Consider the following 21,012-nt stretch of genomic DNA (forward strand, 5'->3'; position numbering starts at 1 on the left):
TAAGCACAAATTCAATCGTAAGCTAGCCAGCATGCGAAAGCTTACTAAAGACTATGGTAGGAAGCAGGCGTAAGTTTGCTAATCGTCAAAGGCATGTAGCTGGACATCATGGGCCATGTTCAAATAGAGAGTCACATTTACGTAAAACAATAAGGTATCACAACAATACGATAACCATATTGTTAGTATTCAGCGTTCATCGTCAGTTCTGCTATAGGACGAAGTTTCTCAGCGTTAACAAGGCCATAACGTGCGACACTAACTTTACATAAAATGCATTTTTATTTTGCGTAATAACTGCATAGCTAGATAGACGAACGGTAAATGTATGGCTTACTGGTTTACCACTAAAGTTATTCTGCTGTCACCCCCCGAGGATCTGTGAAGCCTCGGCTTCATATTCAGTCCTGTTCATATCGTTGGCTTGTTTGACATTATGCCCTGCCGGGTCTACCATTCGTGAGCTAGCCCACTACAACGACAATTGTTGCTACTGTCCGTTCAGCGGACCAGAACTTATTCATGCAGGAACTAGCTGAATCATTACGTGCCCATACAACTGGAAGAAAGACGTAACAGAGGAAGGCAAAATAGCTCTATAGTGTATTCGTAGACAGGGATCTCCCTCCGTGTCAATTCGGCCAGTAATGCAACATCTTTCCGCAATCTGTGCCGATAAAATTATGTTTATGAAATAAAGTCACTGCAGTGCCGTATTTGATAGCCGTCTAATGACGCTGGCCGTCATGCATGAGACAATCGAGGTTGGCCGTTTGCCAACCATACACAAGGTGTCGGGGCCATGATTAGCATGCGTAGAGGGTGGACCCATTTTTCGGGCCGACTTCGAGCCGAAAATTCGCCAACATTTTAGTGATACGCAAGTGTAACTAGTGATACCGGTCAGGGAGGATTTCCCCTACGGTCAGCTCGTACTTCATTAGTTGATCAAGATCAGCTAATCGATCTGACGCACCTCTGCTTACAAGTTGTCCATAATCAGAATCCAAATCGAAGCTAGTGATTTTTTCTAGCGGTGTTAGTTTAATCGAAGAAATCCATTTTATATTCCCACTACATAGTTCACGAAGATTCAATAGCGGCTAAATTTTAACTGTCAATTAAATTCAATATAATATAATAAAAAATACATAAAGGTAAATAATAAAATTGGGAATTACTACGGCGGCTGCTTCAGAGGCTGCAAAGATCTAACTAAGAGGACTGGGAGTCCTATGCCCAGATTATGAAGCGACCTGGAAGCGTCACGTGGGATAGTGGTCGGCGATCGCTATAAATGAGTGGTATTATTACTACTCCTATCAAGGTCGTCGATTTTGAATTGTTTGTGGGTAGACATCGTTCAGCTTAGGCTAGCTTGTGCCTATCATAGTATGTTTATGTTGTAGGTTGATTGTTTAGATCAACTGATGAAAACATTATATGAGTAATAGCCGAATACTGTTTAGGTAGCCTCTCTAGTATCGTTAATGTGATCTAAACTCATAACGATTACGGTATATATATCTCTCTAGAAACAGTCTTATAGTACTTTAAATATAAACTCACCTCAACGATACGACTGTCGCTTATGAACTTCATTGTTCTACGAACTATCACTGTTAACTGGCGAGGTTTATATAATTGTGTATAAAAACATATACATGTTTTAAAGGTGCGTTAGTTTAGTATGTATTACAAATGAAAAACCAAGATAAAAACGAAACTCTGATATGGATCACTTCAACTTATTAGAGTTTGAATATTTATAGATTTTTTATACATGCAAGCCCATCTTTGAGCTCTGTACTCCATCAGGTCCTAAATCTTCGTGTTTTGAGTCTGAGGTGTTTGCCTAATGAATTTTTACAGAATCGCGTTAACTGGTCTATTAGCAAAACAAACGAAATAGGCAAATTATGAAATTCAATATTAGCTATACTCTTTTATACTTTATACATCTAAAAAAAAAAATAGATAATAGACTAATTGAGTAATAGAATAAAAATAAGATAGTAGACTAATTGAATTTCGTGTTCATATTTTTTCGGTTTCAGTCTAACAGATTGAATGTTCCACAAGAAAATGTAAATCTATAATTCTATATAATCTGTAATTTCCAACGTTACATAGCATAAAAGGATTATTATAGAATTATTAGTTGCAACCTTCCGTCCAAAAGGGCAAAGCAGCGCCTGTCTGTTGGGAACCGGCTCCGCTTCGACGTTTTCGCTCTTCTTCTATATTACATCATATTTATATTGTTCATAATATTAGTATTACTTACTGATTTCACGTCCTTCAATAACAAAAGTGGTGGAGATGCGGACTGTGCCGTTTGAGTCAACCGGGCTACTACTACACCCTGACGTAACCTACAAATCCATACTAGGGGAAAGTACAAGTTTCAAAGATAAAAAAAAAGTCGGCCAGCGCTTTCGAAGCACATAGACAATTAAGTGATTGGCTAACTTCACGCCTCGCAATTTGGGGCAATCGCAGATGGCGGACTGAATCGTTAAGCCACACCTGCTCGACCCGATACTTGCTTGTTAGCAGCCCATAGCAGCGTCGTTGACTCGGTAACGACACAGATGGGGCAGAGCTACGGGCTTTCGGTCGCGAACGCGAGGGATGTGCATAACAAGACGCAAGTCGAGATCTGACTGCACTGGGTGGCAGGACGGTCAGCGACGACGTCTTTACCAGGAAGGATTATTTTATGAGAAATCGTTAGTGGGTGTCACACTATCGGAACGGGCAAGCTTCTAAATGTCCTATGTATGTCAACATCGATACTATCTACGGCAGCTGGAAGCTAGGCTAACAAATAGTTTAGCAAAGTTTCAATGTCGTAGCAAAAATTACTACGACTTGATAATATACGTCGACCAGTTAATTTCGTTACGCGCGTTTTTACTTCAAGTTATTATATTTTTAACGTCCGGAACATACGCAGAGATTAAAGTTACGGGGTTTTATGCTCAATTTTTCGCCAGACAAAGATAGCAAAGTGGTTTTTACGATTTTATGTAGAGTACTGCAGCTTTCCATAACTGTATATCTCGTTCGAGGGGATTCGGAGAAGTTGTCCAGGAGAAAATTCAAACTAGACTTTTCTGCTCACTCGTATCCAGCGAAGCACGCGTTTGCGTGGCTTGTGGCATTTTTGACTATTCGATTGAGTCGTTAATAAGCAAATTATCAATAACAATGTTCCTACTGTGTGTCCTTATGGTCAGCCATGGACTCGTTATCTATATCCTAATAAGTAGGCATACGCAGTTGTTAACGTATGGCTAAGGTCACATCTTCGAACCAAACGTCCTACTTATATAAACGCTAGTGAACTCTCAAAACAGGAACACCGTATCGTCAGAACTACGCGCGTCGCGTTCTCAGTATTTGCATTGAGATGTTCGCAATCTCAGCTGGACCTTTTCCGCCCGCGTAGTTTAAGCAGTTCACTATGATGATTTATACTGCCTTCTCCTAGCTATCCTGCCTCTAGTAGATATTGTTATTAGATCAAAATACAAAATAGTCAAAAATGAAAGTTATCCTAATTTGTCTCGAACTACATTACTTACGTGACTTATTAATCATAGAAGATGGCGTCCAGACATATGTGGCAATGATGAACGTGAAATTATTTTTCCTGTGTTAATTCTATTATAGCGAGCTAATAAAATCAATCGTATCGACAAGTTAAACGGTTCGCGGTCCTACATGACGGAAACCTACAGGCGGTGCTATGCGTGTCTGAAGGAAAAATATTAGGGAGTCCGCGTCCGCATCGGACGGCGAGCAGCTTAATTGCCCTGAACTTGACTTCAATGTACCGAGGCGCCAGAGTAACGCTTGAAGGAAATTTGTTTTGAAACGTGACTTTGTCAGGTTCTGTTTAAATAGACTACCTCTGGCTGCCGAGTATAAATTCCCTCGACTTCGATATTTCTTGAGATTGTTGTCACGAACAAATAGGCACGGCCACACATTTTATATGGCCATACTGTGGGCACTATAGGTTGTAAACAGGCGGAACTTTTCCATCACACCCATATTATGGCTACAAAAACTACCAGTTTGAATGTGTAGTCATTTTCGTGCATACACATACGAATATTATTATTTTCTCTGATGGTTTGAGTTTTCTAATAGCAAGTACAAAATATAAGTCAGCCGATACGCTTTGCAGTCGCATAAAAGAAAACCAGAGGGTGAACTATTCGCACCTGCAAGCCAGGTCATGCTTCGTTCTACACGCAGGACTCTGCCCTTCAATTTGTAAAAGCACCTTCAAAATTAGAATTGAAGTGTTTTGATATATGGATCAATATATACAAGCCCCTTGAGACTCTAGAAGCTATCGAAAACTCGATGCCATATAGCAATAAAGATTATGGGTGATTATTAGAAAAGCCAGCTCGTTGAAGCGTTGTACCAATGATTGTCCTGCAGGCGCAAATATTATGTATTTTATAGGTCGCAGTCCTATAGGCAACAGTTAAAACCGTTCTAGTTTGCCCGCTTTGAGAACTCCTGCTACTGGTGTTAACACATCTAAAATTCGTGGCAACCATAATAGTTGGACAATATGAATATGTCCAGTGGTAGCGTTTATGTAATTTCATAGGGTACGCTGACGACGCCTATAACAAGTGCCGACATTCTATGATGCACGCTAGCTCGAAAATCCCTGCGCATATACGACAGGAGATGAACAACATCGTACGGTGAATTTGGCCTGATTACATTAAAGTCACACGGCAATCTATAGCCATTTGTATTTCTTCTAAGGACAAGAATGACGACGAGATTCTTGTCCTATTCATATAATCAAATAAAATAAACGAGCGTCCTTAATCACAATGTAAATTTTGCATCCGTACGTGTTAGGTTATCTCCGTAGGCCGTAGGTACGATTCGGCTACTCGGAATATCGGTCCGAGTGATTTACCTATATGTGCCACACGTACAAAAGTGTTTTTTGCGCTGGTCTAGTTTAAAGGCCGATTAATGGAAGCCGCTGATCGAAAGCGGAACATCGAACGGCAGTAGCTAAATTAATATTATTCGATTCCCTTGCAGCGAGCGATGCATGAATCGATCAATGTCTATCAGACAACCCGAGCACATAAATACCTCCTACGAAAGAACTATCGGATTATAAAATTATATCATCTTGTGAATCACGTATACCGGTCTTAGGACACTCGCTATAACAAAGAATAGGTTTGTAAAGCTTAGTTAGTTTATCTGGGTTCGCAGCTGTACCCTGCTGGGCAAGGCCTTCCTCCTGTCTAAAACCGCCAATCGGAATTAGATGACGTTTTAAATTTTATCCTCCTCTGGTTACTATAGATATACAACGTACAGATAATCCAGCAGCCTGAAATAAGACGAATCATTTCATGTTTCATGATTTTTATTACTCTATTAATGAGCCAATGTAATTGATAAGCCTTTTTTTTTCTTTTTTTTTTTTTGCTAAACTTTTATGACTGTTGAGGTATTTGTCTAAAAGACGTAAAAGTCAAAAAATAAATAGATATTTTTACGGTTTAGACGTTATCCGAAAAAGCGATTGTTAGGCCGAGCGATTACCGAAAACAAATCTGCGACAAGCATTTCGGATAACATGATCCGAATCCGAATGGTCTGTCAAGGATTCTCTCCGACATATAGCACCGTCGAAGATATAACTGTTCTTGAGCTGCCAACGTCCCGGTGAAGTCTATTGGGCAGAGAGCGTCTTCAAAGCTAAGATCTGAATGTGGGTCATCTACTATTTAATCTATAAAGCTGTTAACCTTTTGACAAAGTGACACTACGGGTTGTGCAAGACGTCAAATACGGTAAACAGCGCGATAGAAGTAGGCGAACTTTTTTCTTTAAAATAAACCAATATTAAGTTTGCAAAAAGAAGCAACGGAGCTGAATTTCTGTGATGTATTACGACGCGCATATTCCGACTCACTTCGTTCGTAGACTGTTTCATGATTAACGCCACATCAAACACATTAAGCACACAAAAATAGAATAGCATAGGATTTGTCCTCGAGCGTTGTTTGCCCACTCATAGTTTTTCTTTCGTCGTTGTAGGATGAAATTTTACAACGGGGTCTCCCAAAATCCAGCTCTATTCTTTCCTAGCTTGTCTACAAAAAGGAAATATTAATGATGATAATTTTACTTCTAGCTGCTGTTTCTCTCATGAAATTACATAGTAACAATTCTATAGTAGTGACACAGAGGTATAACTTCGAAGACGCATGCATGCTCCCGTGTCAAAAACACCCGTTGACTAAAGCATACACCTGAGGGTAAGATATTGTTGCTTCTGCTGCTATTGTGGTAACAGCAAACTGAGCGCCATTATCAGCGTGGTAATATCATAACAAAATGACGGCGGTAGCGGAAGGCTGACTTCTCAACTGTCAGGTAACCGCGCACCAACATTCATAGATTGCTACGAGGATCTTTTTTACTTTTATTTCACGAATAATTGTATGAGTGACTATAATGATAACGTCACGATGGTTAAGATGTCTATTTTCGTATAGAGTTCATGGATACGTGTAATCTTCACTAGTACCCTATCTGTTCCTGTCTAAGACGAAGTACTGCGGCTTCAAACTTGATTAATGGTTATGTCTAGATAATCAGTGGTTAATGGATGAGCAGGTTTGAAGTTGACAGGTAACTGACAAGCACAATTCAGCCCGGCTGAGATTTTCGTAGCACGGTCTGCGTACCCTGTTTTGTACCATCGCCAGGTACGTACGCAGGAAGAACATCGAATAATTTCGTAAAATATGCTTGAATAAAATAAGACAATACAGTGAAATGTGAAGTACTGCGCATACAACGAAACTCAATTAGTAAACAAAAAAAAATACATTTCTATCATTAGAAAGCTAGACTGCCTAAGAACTGAGGCCTTACTATAGAGAAATAATGTTAAAGCTGAGATATTTAGCTCTATATGTGAAACGTTTTGACAGTCATTAACTGTTACTTCTACCTCGGTCTGGCGGATTTCAGAATCGAATTTAATAATCATCCAGTTATTTATGACGCTGTCTGAATTGGAACGAAAAAAAAAAAGTGGGCCTGTATATTTATCGTAACGAGAAGAAGATCTCGTCTGCTCAATTGCAGCGCAGTGATATCATATTCGACGTCCTACGAACCGTTTCTAGCAGCACGAACGCGTACGATCCCCGTTAATTGAAGATATGCTTGAAACAATATTCTAGCTACGCTCGAAATATTCTGTATACATTGATGGCCGGCCGGCCGGCCCGCCCGCACAACGAAGCAGTGAACAAGCAGCCTACTTCAGATAAATGATGTGGCTGATGACTCTCTTTGTATATACAATTTTTTTGTTTTTGTTGACTAAACATATTGTTGGCAACGGTAGAAGTAAGCTTCCCTGTAGCTAGCTCGGCATCTTCTTTCTAATATAATATAGTTTGATTAGGCTAAATTAAAATTACAATCAAGATTAATATTCCATTTTATAGCCCATAAGCGAGGTGATAAAATTTCATCGACGCAGGATATTTCCCCACGGCATAAAACAAAGCCGCGATTACTTCGCGGGTCGAAATATTGCCTGGCGGCGTGGCCTCCATAATCCTTCTCCTACAATTTATAGACGAGTTATATTAGCAAGCTAATCAGTAGGCCGAGAACGAACGTCTATGACTAACATTCTCATTGCGTCCGCTCGCGCCATTTCAAATTCAGTGTCTTTGCCTAAAATTGAACGCCTATAGCACAAATAAGGGAGCTCATAGAACCTGACCAGTTGGGTCACAATTATTCACGGGAAAAAATTAATACCTCATCAGTCCTTTCGCGGATATATAACGTATCGATACCTAATCTATGAATACTATTTCGTGCATAGTTTTTGCTAACGGTTTTAAGTTTCCGCCAATTGAATTAATGTACTCAATTTTTTTTTTTTAACAGCAAAAATCAATGAAACAGCGAAAATTATTCGGCAACGCTGTCTGAGCTACCGTAATATCATTATTAATTGAATAGAATACTTACCATTAACAGATGACAACTTCTGCGGTAAGACTGTACTCGTTCTTCTATACTGGACTGCGCACGTGATAGTCGAAGTGGCCTTAGAACAGGCAAAGCTAGAGCTTGTGAAAAATGTAACTAAAGCTTAATTAAAACCGCACACCACCGTGACGAAAATCTAGAAAGAAGACCTGATGTGCGAAAGCAAAATGTATGCACCCATTTTTAAGGAAAAATCTTTATTTAGCTTCGTTTTATCTAGTGGTGACAAAGTACCTCATCACTTGCATCCTATAAAAACCTTAACCTTCTAGCAAATACATTTTTAGGCTGTTCTACAAAGCTTCCTTATACCGAGCAGTGGGACGAATCTCCTGCCAATCTGACAGATAAATAGATGCAGCTTGAAAGAAAATTGCTCAGCTTGAGTTGAACTGAAGTTAGGTAATAGCTTTTCTGTTCTCGAATTCAGAACTATCTTCTCCAAAGTCCGAACTATTTCCAAGGCGCACGCTACTCATCATTATCAGTTGAACTTCATTAATGAGTAACGCAGGTGTTTGGCAGGATCAGTGTCACGGTCTCCGACTAGCTCATTTCAAAATGGTGGCCGGTTCAAGCAAGCCTACACATCACAGATTGGTGCTGTACTTCTCTATGGCCATTGTTGCTTAGGTATACGTCCAGACAAAATAGGTCTGGCTCCAGTAAAGCGGAGTCGGCTTAAAAAAAGAAGAAGACATGAGATCGGTCGCGATAACGGCGAAACTGCTGCGCAGCAAGAAATGTGATCCGTGAGGTTTGCCAACCAAGCAGATCTATGCGAGGTCCCTTAGGACCCAATAGGGATCGAGCGGGTGTTCACACAAACAGAGCACGCAATGGATATCGACTTTTGCCATCAGGGTTACGTGTCTGCCACGGCTGTTGTCGCTGCTGCTGCTGCTTCTGCAGGACGGCGAACGGGTAGCTGCGATATCAGAGGCGGTCCTGCATCTAGGCGTAGAACCGAAAGGGGGCAGGTTCTGCGCCTAAATAAATGAGCCCACCTCGCCACTAACCAGCTTTCGATCAAGGAGCTGTGCGAGCACCTTGATAAATTCCAAAACCCGCGCAGCAGGTTCAGACACTTTCCGGCCGGCGCCATCCAACCGCTACGGAACCGACAGTCCCCCTCTTTGGCCCAGCTAGCAAATGTTGCTTTGCTACCCTGTAACTTTTCTGACAGCAGAACGCCCTTATTCAGCCATGTGATCTTCCATAGGGCACAGGAGCCGTAGATCTTTGCCATATATAAAAATGATATATAAGCATAATAAGTCGGCATTGTATATACATTGCGCATATGGGCAGAACAGTTAGGCATTATGTCTAATGCGTGTGCATACAGCCATATCAATGAATAACTAATGTATATATTATTATGAAGATTATAATAGTGTAACTTTTCCCTTTTACATAGTCCAATTGTTCTCTGCCTCTGGCTGCTGCTTTAGAAGCAGTAAAATCAAAATGTAAGTTAACAGTCAAAGCTATCTTAATGAACCTATACGCTTGCTATTCGCAGACACCCTTTGCGCTCTAACAATAAATCTAGATTAAACTGTTTCTATATGTCAATTCGTTGTGGTGCACGCGCGCAAAGTCGGAAGACAATAGATAGACGTTAAGTAACTATAGCCAAGACTGGTACCATTAAATGTAACAGAATAGACCGGCACATGCTATTTATATAGTGATGGCGGCAAGAGAACGTAGGACAGCTATTACTGTTATTTGCTCGTTCACTGGCGCTCCTGTGTCGGACGCGACGCATCCAGGCTCCCTACACCTCTGCCTATTGATTAGCATTTAAAGCTAAATTGACCCAGCTGGTAACTACGATTCGGGCCGTCATTAGACGTCTCGTCTACTTTGAGTTTTTCGCGTTAAAAACTGCCATGACACGCATCTCATTAGACGGCTGGTCCTTATTAGACCTGTGCTACCAGTCGTGCTGCTACGATGTGTCTTGCATTATTGTAGAACCATTGCATAATATATATGCTCCATTATAATATTGCAGAGGCGTCGCTGTCGTGGCCGAATGGTTGACTTTCGGCCTTAGTTGAGATTTATCTAGGATATCCTTCTACGCACCTTGCAAGGCCTGTCACATAAGGACAGACCCAGTGGCGTACTCTTAGGGTGACTGTCATGGCATAACCTGGCTTAAGCCTGTATTCGTGTCGGTGAAAAGGAACTATATATATATATACATATGTAATGTTTAAAAATGCAACTGCATTGAATGGACTAAAAAATTAAATAGAAAAAAAAATAAATAGAAAACAATCGTGTTTTGTCAAGGTGTCGACAGCTAATTGGAGAGAACGGATTAACTAACCTTTGGTGTATGGACACGAGAAAGGTAGAAAAGGCTTAGATCATGCACTAGACAGTAAAGAGAGAGGGTTATTCAAGGACCTCTTCTTGAATCGGTTCTTGCATGTCTAATTGTCAACTTATAAGCCTAAACTTTATTTAAGACATATAATGGCTGTTTCATGATTTTCAAGAATTGAAGTTGAATGAATGATGTTTGGACTGGCAGCTCCTTAGAGGCACCACTGATTCTATCAAAAACCAAACGATTGGACTAATTATGTTAAACGTACAGGCTCATTTAGCGAGAATCATATATATATATATCGCTATATAATGATTAAGAAATTTCCATTCGCTTTTAGTTTTGTTGATTTTTTCTATTGGATTTCTTTTCCTGAAGTTCTACCTTTTTTCCCCCTTAGTTTCGTCCAGAAGGATCGAGTCCTCATATCGCTTTTGCACACCGTTGCACTAGTTAAAGCTGTAGCTGCGTTTATAGACTTACCCTAGATTTTTAGATAAACTATTTAGTGTATTCGGGACGCTTAATTTGTATAGAAATGTAAAAAAAAAATTAACGAGATTCTAAAACCTGCGTCTGCTGGCGATAGCAGGTCATAATGCGGTGCTTTCGCAGGCTTGTCCCCATTGTCAAACGACCCATTTTCTCTTTCACTATATATCGATCACATTAGGACTACGAGCTGTTGCTGTCATGGTGGTCACCTTTTCCAGGTCGACTTGAGCAGGGCTCGTTTATGCCGATGTCGTCAAAGTGTTGGAAAAGGGAATGATGTCGACAGTGGACGGATCAAACGCAGCTTTTACTCCAAAGGAAAAGTTTTTCATGCTAACCGATTCATTCAATCATGCGGTCGTTCACTTGCGATGTTTTCAATATAGAAGGAAGTTCAGGTAGGTCAGTATTCTAGGGACATGTTTGCTCCTAGCGTTTGGCTGTTGGACGAAGCAACCTCTAGGTGTAGTACGATGAAGGGTTAACCGTCCCAGTAAATTTAACTAAACTAAGATGCATTTAGAGTTCAATTTCTATACGATTTTGTTTACTTGTAAACTTATTTTGCCCATCGGTGCATGTATGTTCACCATCAGCCGATTAGCTGTGTTATTAACCAGCTGCACCTGCAGACCGGAGCAGCTTGTTTCTATTGCATTCTATCATGTCGCGTCAAAATTCAATTCGTGTAAGGTGTCACCCGATTGCAGTTTGCCTGTTCCACCTACGACAGAAACAAGAAAAGCACGACAGGCTTTCTCACGCTTTTATGTGAGATCGCTATTTCCGCCAAACGTGGCGTGCACAACGTTGACGGATACCCTAGGGATGGTTGCGCGCGAAAATATAAGCTGGCACACGAACAACGAAAAGATGAAACAAGCACACACATAGGGCTTTGCCATCGGCTAGCGTTGCTACGGTTAGACCATATTTCAAAATGGTTTTTATGTTGGCCGCTTCTTCTCTTAGTGGACGTTCTCCTTTAATATTCTCTTTCTCTCTTCTCCCACGTTAGTTCCCACATCGCTTCCCCACTCCCCCATGGGCATCCACCCACTCCGTCGTCGAAGATAGCAACCCTGTAGCTTCGTCGATTTTGAAGAGCCTCTGTGAAAATAGAGGGGAAAAAGAGAAAAGCGAGATACAGCAGTTATCGACGCATAGTGACGGAGAGGAAGCGCTTCCCGCGGAACCCACGATAGGCCTGTCTTTTTTGGGGGAAGGGTCAGGGGGGAACGTCGAGGAAAAGGCGGAGACTAGAGCTACATCTTATGATGTCAACTAAGCTTGGATTTCGGCAGAGGGGAAGCAGCTGTAATAGTGGATCGAAAGCCCAGCACGAGTAGAAGTGCCCGCTCTACGAAAAGGGGTAGACAGTTAACACTGTTGGTAATCGTAGTGGCTTTGACAGTACGGGATACCCTGTGATCTCCAGGTAAGCGATACTACTACGGCCGAAGCATAGTGTGACCGTGCTCCAAATGAAAGAAACGTTAAACTGCTTGACAGGGGCGAGGCGAAGCATCGCGCTAGTCTGATACATCGAATGAGAAGGCAGCGCTTAAAGGGGCGTGCCGACTCGCATTGATACTAGCAGGACTACCTAAGGTTCGCGGCGATGCCTCGCAGCCTGCATAGGGGTGCCAGCTGATGGTGACATGTTGACCTTATAAGGCTTCATAAAATCGCCATCAATATTGCGCTGTCTGGTATATTCGTTCCCAAACGACGGTCGAGGGGGCGCGTAAGACGTAGAGAAAACCGGTGCAACTGGCTCTATGAAGGCGTTCAGACGAAGACGAGTAGTTTAAATGGATTGTTGCTGGGTATGCGTGGAAAGTGAGCGGCAGAGCAGAACTTTTAAGTGAAAAAACAATAGTGGGGCAACCCACAGGACGACGCGTGACATCCTTTCATAGATCGCCGTAACACCAGTGGCAGAAAGAGCGGTGAGAGCGACGCCAGCAGTAGCGGCAGCACTGTCGTATCGAGAACGTACATTCGGTACAAGCGCTATGGCAGCGAGTGCGTCTGCAGCTACCGGCAGTCATTAACCGCAGCCGATTTTGAAAACACACAGTGAAATATATATTAATATATCATATAAGAACAACGATAATGGGAAAACAAAGTAATTCGTATAAGTAGCAGCAGACTCAGAGAAGCTGGACGACATGTGGTACCTATGGTCTTGCGACATGAGCACTATTAAATGCGTCAAGCGAAGATAGCTTGTACGATCGAGCCAACAACAACAAAGTTAAAAATCGACCCAAGCTCAGCGTTTTGGGCACGCGATCTTTTTCACTAATGTTGATTTTGTGCTCGAATCGATAACAGCCTTAATTTATACTGCACTTGCCTTAGAAGAGTTGTCCTGATCGCCCCCTGATCTCAGTTATCCGCCGATGATCCTACTTTTACGACCGCCCTGAAACTGCTGTATTTATTTATCGTTAATGATGTGCCTAGTTTAATTACCTTCCTTTATTCACACAGGTTGTGTAGTATGTGTTGTTGTCGTCTCATAATAAATCCGCCAAAATTTTTCATTAACGTTTTCGAAAAATCCTGTTACTTATAGGTCGACGTATTACTGTGACGTTTTTCAAACGTATGCTAAACAAAAAATTGCAAATAAAATTTCCCGAACATTGCCCAACTCGATGCGCGGCTGAACATGGCACGATTGATCGTCTTTTTATTGTTGGCCACAAATGCACTCATATGGAGAAGTGATCCAAACCTTTGAAGTCCAATAAGATTTATATCGGCAGGGGTAATTCACAAAGCGGTCGAAGGGGTTAGCAAGGTCGAAAAAATTACTCATTGCTCCGATGTGCTAGACATCTAGCACTAAAGAGCTGTTCACATGTACACGCTTTTGTGTCTCATCATATGCTTATTTGAAACTTGCTATTACAAATTAAATATCCTATTTCTACAGCTTTAATTATGGTAGATCAGGTTCCCCTGATTTATTTATAAAATGATATATATTCTTGTTAAAAAAAGATATTATAAAATGAATTTATATTAAATTCGACCTCACGCTCGCTGACAGAGGAAATTATATTTTTTAGGCATATACCGCCCATTTCGAAAAAAATCTCCGCTCCGTCACAAATACCGACAGCTGTATAAAACCGATAATTAGGAAGAAAACATAATAGATAATACAATTATATTTGTAGACCTGCTGGCGATGTTAATAGGAAAGGTTTAATGTGAAACTCTACCAAAGACAACGATAGTCGAAATACAGATAAGAGCGGATATTGGCTTTCGCAACGGTTTTCCGTTATACATTTGCCTGTGTAGTGGGTCACTGTTTTTCTAGGAAACGATAGACGCGATCAACCAACAAAAGGACAAAATTAGGCTGTGATGGCAAAATATGACGCATTGCGGGAAATAGCTAATATGTGGACACATGTTTGACGCCGCCCACGTAATCAATTACCTGCATATATTATCTAAAGCGAAAAGCCAATCTTACAGCCTTCATAGAGCTCGCACGCAACAAACGTATAGATACGGCAGTCAGTTGGATCGTATTCACAATTGAAACGGCCTATAAGGAGCTAGACCTGTTTTAATGGCCTTGGCGGCTTATTATGCTTTGTTTAGTTTAATGATCACTTGCGTTTTTTCAACGAAAACAAAAAGAGCGCGTGCTCTCTGACCAAAATGGGTGGTGGAACGCTGCCTGATTTGGGCAAGATTATTCGTTGCATATAAATTCAAAACGATAAGAAGGAATTGATTTTGTTCCTTGTCGCTTAGGTATTGTGCTAGACAAGGGAACAGTTCTCGTCACCCCCATTGCGGGGCGCTTACAGCATAATGCAATACTACCGATGTTGTATTCTTCCATATTATTCAATAGCCGAAGTAGAATTATTTATCGTGACTATTCGTTTCTATGTCTCTTTTCGTTCTTGAGAAATAAGAAAGATAAGGAAAAGCTGTCATAATCTTCGTTATCGGTAGCGGCTCACACGTCGCGCCCCCAACGATAAACATTACGGACGTAAAAAGTTTTTGCCCATTAACTTTATCCTATATTTTCGCTTTCTTGTTCCATTTTCGTTGTGCCTCTCCGAGCTTTTCCATGCATTCGCATACGCACACTTGAACACACACGATGACTCTGCTTCACTGAGGATCTGATTACGAGTGAGTTTACGGTACAATGGCAATAAAAAGGCCAAGTGGTACCAGACCGTTGTGCCTTCCTTTGCCACCGACTTGCCAGGCTGTCTCCAAACGGCAAAAATTTTTGGATTGGTTGAAGTTGCTGAACTTGTTTCATAAATCCTCGTTTTTGCCCTGTGTTGTTCTCCGACGTAATTCTCATATTCCGCTGTACCTCGCCGTTCGTTCATCTCCCCCATCCCGCAGAAATGCTCGAGCAGAGCTTTCCGCTTAGCTTTTCAGTAGTGCTGTTTGTGCAGACGAACACGACATTGCTTTCTCATAGAACTGTAACGGCAGTATACTTGCCAAGCGCGCGCGGATCTCTTCTTCCTACCGCACAACGCAAAGAAGGCTCTGGTGTTCGCCGGATTTGCTTGCGGTCCTGGTGGTGGTCGTGGCATAGGCTCAACAACCCCTGGGTTGTGGCCCCACGCTCGTGACTTGAACGGTTGCGCCCGCATCGTCTGTTCGAGCCACAAAAGCAGCCGCCGTGGCAAGAGCCGCCTGCGTCGCCGCCCTCAGGCAATGAGGCTGCTGACTGCTGGAGCGAGAGATCGGAACGCGTGCTACCACTGTCAACGAACTAAATGGCAACACTAAACAGCGAACGGTAACCGACGTTAGGCGAAGGCAAGCAGGCGGTCACAAAGGGGAGGGGCAGGTTGGCTGTGGGCGACTGATTCTCGGTCGTCAACTGAGTTTGTCGGCGAAAGCTTTGTTGGTGTCTTACATGGAGATGTCTATCTATTTTTAGCAAACCGACTCCTGCCTACGACGTAAATAAGTGGACGGGTACGAACCAAAGTACACATGTAGTGCACACTTCCTGCCAAAGGCAGGAAACAAGAGACAGTAATGCAAAATGTCTCTACCGTGGCTGCTGTTGCTAGCGCTTTTTCTGATGTTCCTAACAATCTCTACTACCTGCTATGTATAGATATATCGAATCCTAAGTATTTTCATCATTATTGCTATACAAGGAAGAAATATAGAGTGACTAAATTACATATGTACCGATACTTCTGCCACATCACTATAATCGGTGGCAGTGAGAAAGCAGCAGGACCAACGTGACAAGAGAATCGAGGGTGGACGAAGTATTCAGCCAGGCTGTAAAGTTACGGTCTGCAGTGGAGAGTTCCTATGGAGAGTGTGGAGGCGGTTGCGTTGCTGCCTGTGTCTTGACTACTCGAGGACAATTGATTAGGATTTTAGAGGACGCAGCAGGTTTCTACCGATGGCTGCATAAGCATATGTTCACAATTACCTTTGCCAGGTCCGGCTCATTATTAGCTCGAATCTGCTGTGGATAGAAAGGGAACTGGGGACGAATTCTAGACTCGTCTGTTCAAGCTGTTTTCACTGGAGGCGTCACTTTATACGGAAGATGCGCGGGTCCGAGAAGGTAATGAGAACCGTATGCGTTTATCCAGGAAAAGCGGTTTCTCCTGGTACGTTGGCCTGCCGTTTGATATCAAAACGCTCCTGGAGGGAGGTGCTTTACCTGACTTTGGTGTCGCTGCCTGACTGACGGCCCTTGCGAGGCTTCTGCCTCTGCTGTAATACTCAGGGTCGCTTGCAAACTAAGGGCCCCAACGCAAAGAGTAGCCAGGCCCGTTGCATTCACGTGGCCGATCAAAGGATCCATGTCGGATGCGAGGTTCCTAATTGTGCCCACTGTGGAGTTTGAATTATCGTTGGACTTGACGTAAAGACAGATTCTTTTTGAATGTATATTCGTCCACGGGGTCCTGTATCGAGTCAATAGGAAAATCGTGTTGTTTCGGATTTCAAGATCTCGGACTGATGCCGCAGTCGTGTTCTGCCACTCCGGAAAAAAATGGAAAACTACGCAGCGGATATTAAAGAGCCTCCACATCGGCCTCAGCATATGCCCTCAGGTCAGGAAGGTGGTGGTAGTGAAGCTTAAAGCTTAGGGGGCCAATGCTCGAACCCGAACATCTGCCCACATCCAAAAGAACCTGCACTTTAAGTAGCGATCGGTCACAGAGAATGTCGACGTATGTATGCGCAAGGCTCAATGGAAAATGTCTCAGCAGAGGTAAAGAAATTCGTTTTGAGCAAATAGAACAAGTGCGTCACTGTTCCAGGGATGACGTGAAAATGCTGTGGATAATCGGGCAGCATCGCTTTGCCTATCGCAGCATCGCTCAGTTTGCAAGGTTCGGCATTCTGAACGAACTAGCCTTGAATGCGGACTGTCCTAAACTGTTAGGACATATATGCGACAACATGTTAAGGCACGTCAAACATCTTTAACTTCCAGGCAATCAAACAGCTTTAACTTCCTTCTACCTACTTCTAACTACACCGGTATCCTCCTTGTCCAAGAATTTTCATTTTTAGGCTGTTGATAAACAGTGCAGTAATATTAAACAGTGTAGTAATATAGTTGTGAGTTAGTATGTAGTTGGGCTGCTTCTTGCAGCGACAGCTGCCGCCACTGCCTGAGGCTGCAAGCACAGTTCTTATGCAGCGTTTCGTTACCTCAGCTATGTTGTAGTGCACTAGCGATTTTTTCTCGAAGATTTGGAACCTTTGATAGTTCGTGTTCTTCTCGAACCCATGGCTTTATGATTTAACGAACGTTCTCGATAAAAAAAAGGTCGTCAGCGCTTGAACTTCATTGGCAGGGAATAACCTAAGGAGCTGTGTTTGCCAGCAGATTTGAAAATATAATGGGCCTTTTTTCCGAAGATTTGAACATAAGGTTCGTAACAGTTCTTGTCCTAGTTTTCAATGGTTTACTTTTTGTCTTGGTTTGCTCAGAGACGGAGGGCTTGTTTTATTTGAGCATTCGACCGAAGTTGGCAGCGATATACCCAGCTCCTTTAAATCATCTGTCCCGCGTAATTTTGAACCGATTAAGTCCATGGTCTTTTGATCTGCTCTGGAATACATTAAACGAATGAAAATTACCTTTTCGGAGCTTGTAAATAATTACATGGTCCTCCCGTCTTTTCCGTACTATACATTTTCCGATTCTTATTACCAATTTCACGCGATGATAATAACGGTCGCCTCCGCCTTCCTAGCGACGTTAATGATTACATGCTGAGAAATACGTGATCAGCAGTTTTGCGTTATGTACGTCCGTTCTGAGGAAACGCTTTGTTAACCAGTGTTTTCTGCTCCCTACTGACATCTGTTCCTCGTTCCATTTCGGCTTTTTTCGTATGGAAGTACGTAGAATTTTCAGAAAACACTGAAGCCAGTCAAATTCACGTAAGCGTCACCACTTAGCTGGCCAGCGCCGACAACAGCCGTGTTAGCTGAAGAGATAGAATATGTCGACTGTACGTGTCGCGAGATATTAGTAAATGCTCGATCTGTTGAAATCCGATTGCAACAAGCTGTCACACTGCGCTAATTGCTGAACGACGACTTGTCTGTTTTACGTATCACATCGTTCTTCAGCTGTTCTGCCCATGATTGTCGATTTCTCTATCGATGTAAAAGAATTATCTCGTTTTTGTAAATCGTTTGAAAATATCTCATAAATATTTATATATATGGGGTCATATTCGTCATGGTGACAATAGTCTGTGAATCAGGTGCAATGTTAGGACATTAGCAATGTAGGAAGCTCGCTAAACAAGACAAAACAATATCATGGCAGAGATGTTTACCGGAAGGTTAAACGGCCAAGTATCATAGCGCAGTGAAGTTTCGAAAAGACAGTATTACAAGCATCATTTTCTTCGTATTTCGGTTCTGTAGGAAGTGCTATGTGCGCGGCAGACCTTATGTGTTGGTGCAACTTGAATCTATGTTAGAGGGTCGGGGGAAGTTACTCCGGCGTACTAAGTTTATCCCTTCGATCAGAGACATAATGTTGCTTATTCCATACTGACGACATAATTCATCATTTAATATGGGTTTCTGGCCACAGTTGGAATCATATCACTCCTATCACCACACCAACAGCTCGAAATCGAGACCTGCTTTACACGGAAATCTTTTCTATGGCTCTGCTAGTGGGACCCATGCATTAGCCTCAGACAGGACCCACAAGGACCGCCCTGAATGCCAGCGCTGCTATGGATTAAGCAAAGAGCGCAGTAACAGAGAAAAACGGCATACGGCAACTTCTGTTATCCTCGTACCGTCTGAAACCTTTGGGACTCCACCGAAGGAAACAGCTATGTGCACTTTTCTACTTTCTAAGAGCCCAGCCATCGTGTTCCGAGAGTGTTCTGTATGCAGCATGCCCAAACGGAAATATCTTATATGCATTCCACATTCTAGGGCGCACAGAAGATAGGTCTTCCACAAAGTCGACCCCCCAAGTACTCCGGTCAGCAAAAACAAAGGTGGCTGATCCTGCCTCGGTAAACACTGTCAGATTAAATTTTTACATACTCACTTTATTCATTTGCCGTCATAGGTAACCGGGGTCTACTGCTTTTCCGGCGTGTGTACCCCTCAAGGAAAACTTGAGACGTGCTAGAAATCAAATAATTACCTGTTCCTTGTTTACGTTGATCGCTAAGCTTAATTCCTTTTGTAGCTTCGTTTCCAGAGATGGATCGTTGTTTTTTATCGTTATTAATTGCACGTTCGCGCTCTGACGCCGTATTCATAATCAAGTTTTCTAGTATAGGAGACACACGGAGTACGAAAGGAGAGATAGGCCTTAAAGCCTATGACTTTAGTCTGAATAGACCAGAAACGGTAATAATAATAACAGTTACCCTAGTTTTTGTTCCTTAATATTGTCTCTTTCACTGTATACAGCCATGATCACTACCTAATAATTGAATACTACCCACATTGTTAGTTCGAAGCGCGGAAAAGGTTTAATAAATTGTTATTGGCAAATTAATAACAAGTACATAGTATATTAGATTATTGAAATTTGCCAATAATAGAAACCAATGTCTATCAATAAGAAACATAATAAGACACTGATGGGATCAAGCTAGTTACAAAATGCGGTTAGTATGAGCTTCGTAATTACATCGTGATGACTGTGTCTTTTTGACGATGCCGCTAAGGTAGCCGATAGCTAAAATCCTTTGTTACGTGAATTAAGTTGCGATCATCCCTTGGCATATATTAGGACGCCTATTTTTTGACCTGAGCTCATTTCAGTGCAGTAACAGTTATTTTAAATTGAACTAAAATAAGATTAAGGCACAGCTAATATTAGAATAATAACAGAAGGAAACTTCAGCACGATGAGAGATTGCTACGAGCGCTTCAGCGACAAGCTCTGTCTAGAAATCATACGAATGATCCTTTAGCATGAACACATCCTCAATCAGTTTACGCTATGTAGAAAAACTTACTGAAATAAAGCAATAAACTTACGCAACGAACTTTTATCGTAATATCTATAATTTATTATGAGAGTGCAACGCTCTAAAAGGTGCCTAAAATTTTTAGACACGATCATTCTGAAAACCTATTGTTTCTTTTATTCATACGATAGATAAACCCTAGGGCATAAGTCTTATAATCGTTTCTTATATTGGCGAAATATTTAAATGCGTTGCGAATGTAGGAAGAATTCATCCAGGTCTTTGATGACTCTATTCCAAATGCCCCTCACTTCGTGCCTGTAAGTAAACTTGACTACCTACTGTGGTTCCGCCACTAGAGCAGGTGCCGCCGCCAAATAAACGGGACTCCGCCACTGAACAAAGTGCGTCCTGACAGTTCCTTCCAGCTTACAAGGTATCGCGGTAAGGTTGATTCATGTCTCTGAGACAGTTTATATGGGTCATTTGACAAGAGAGCACTGCTAAGCTAATAAGCCAAAATTTTGCCATCATTATAGCAGGGCAGCTACATAAGAGTGCTACACAAATGACGCTAACGCGTTTCTATATGCTGGCTGGCTCTACATTCGA

This window comes from Varroa jacobsoni, unplaced genomic scaffold, assembly GCF_002532875.2.
Source record: "Varroa jacobsoni isolate VJ856 unplaced genomic scaffold, vjacob_1.0 scaffold_269, whole genome shotgun sequence".
NCBI lineage: Eukaryota > Metazoa > Arthropoda > Arachnida > Mesostigmata > Varroidae > Varroa > Varroa jacobsoni.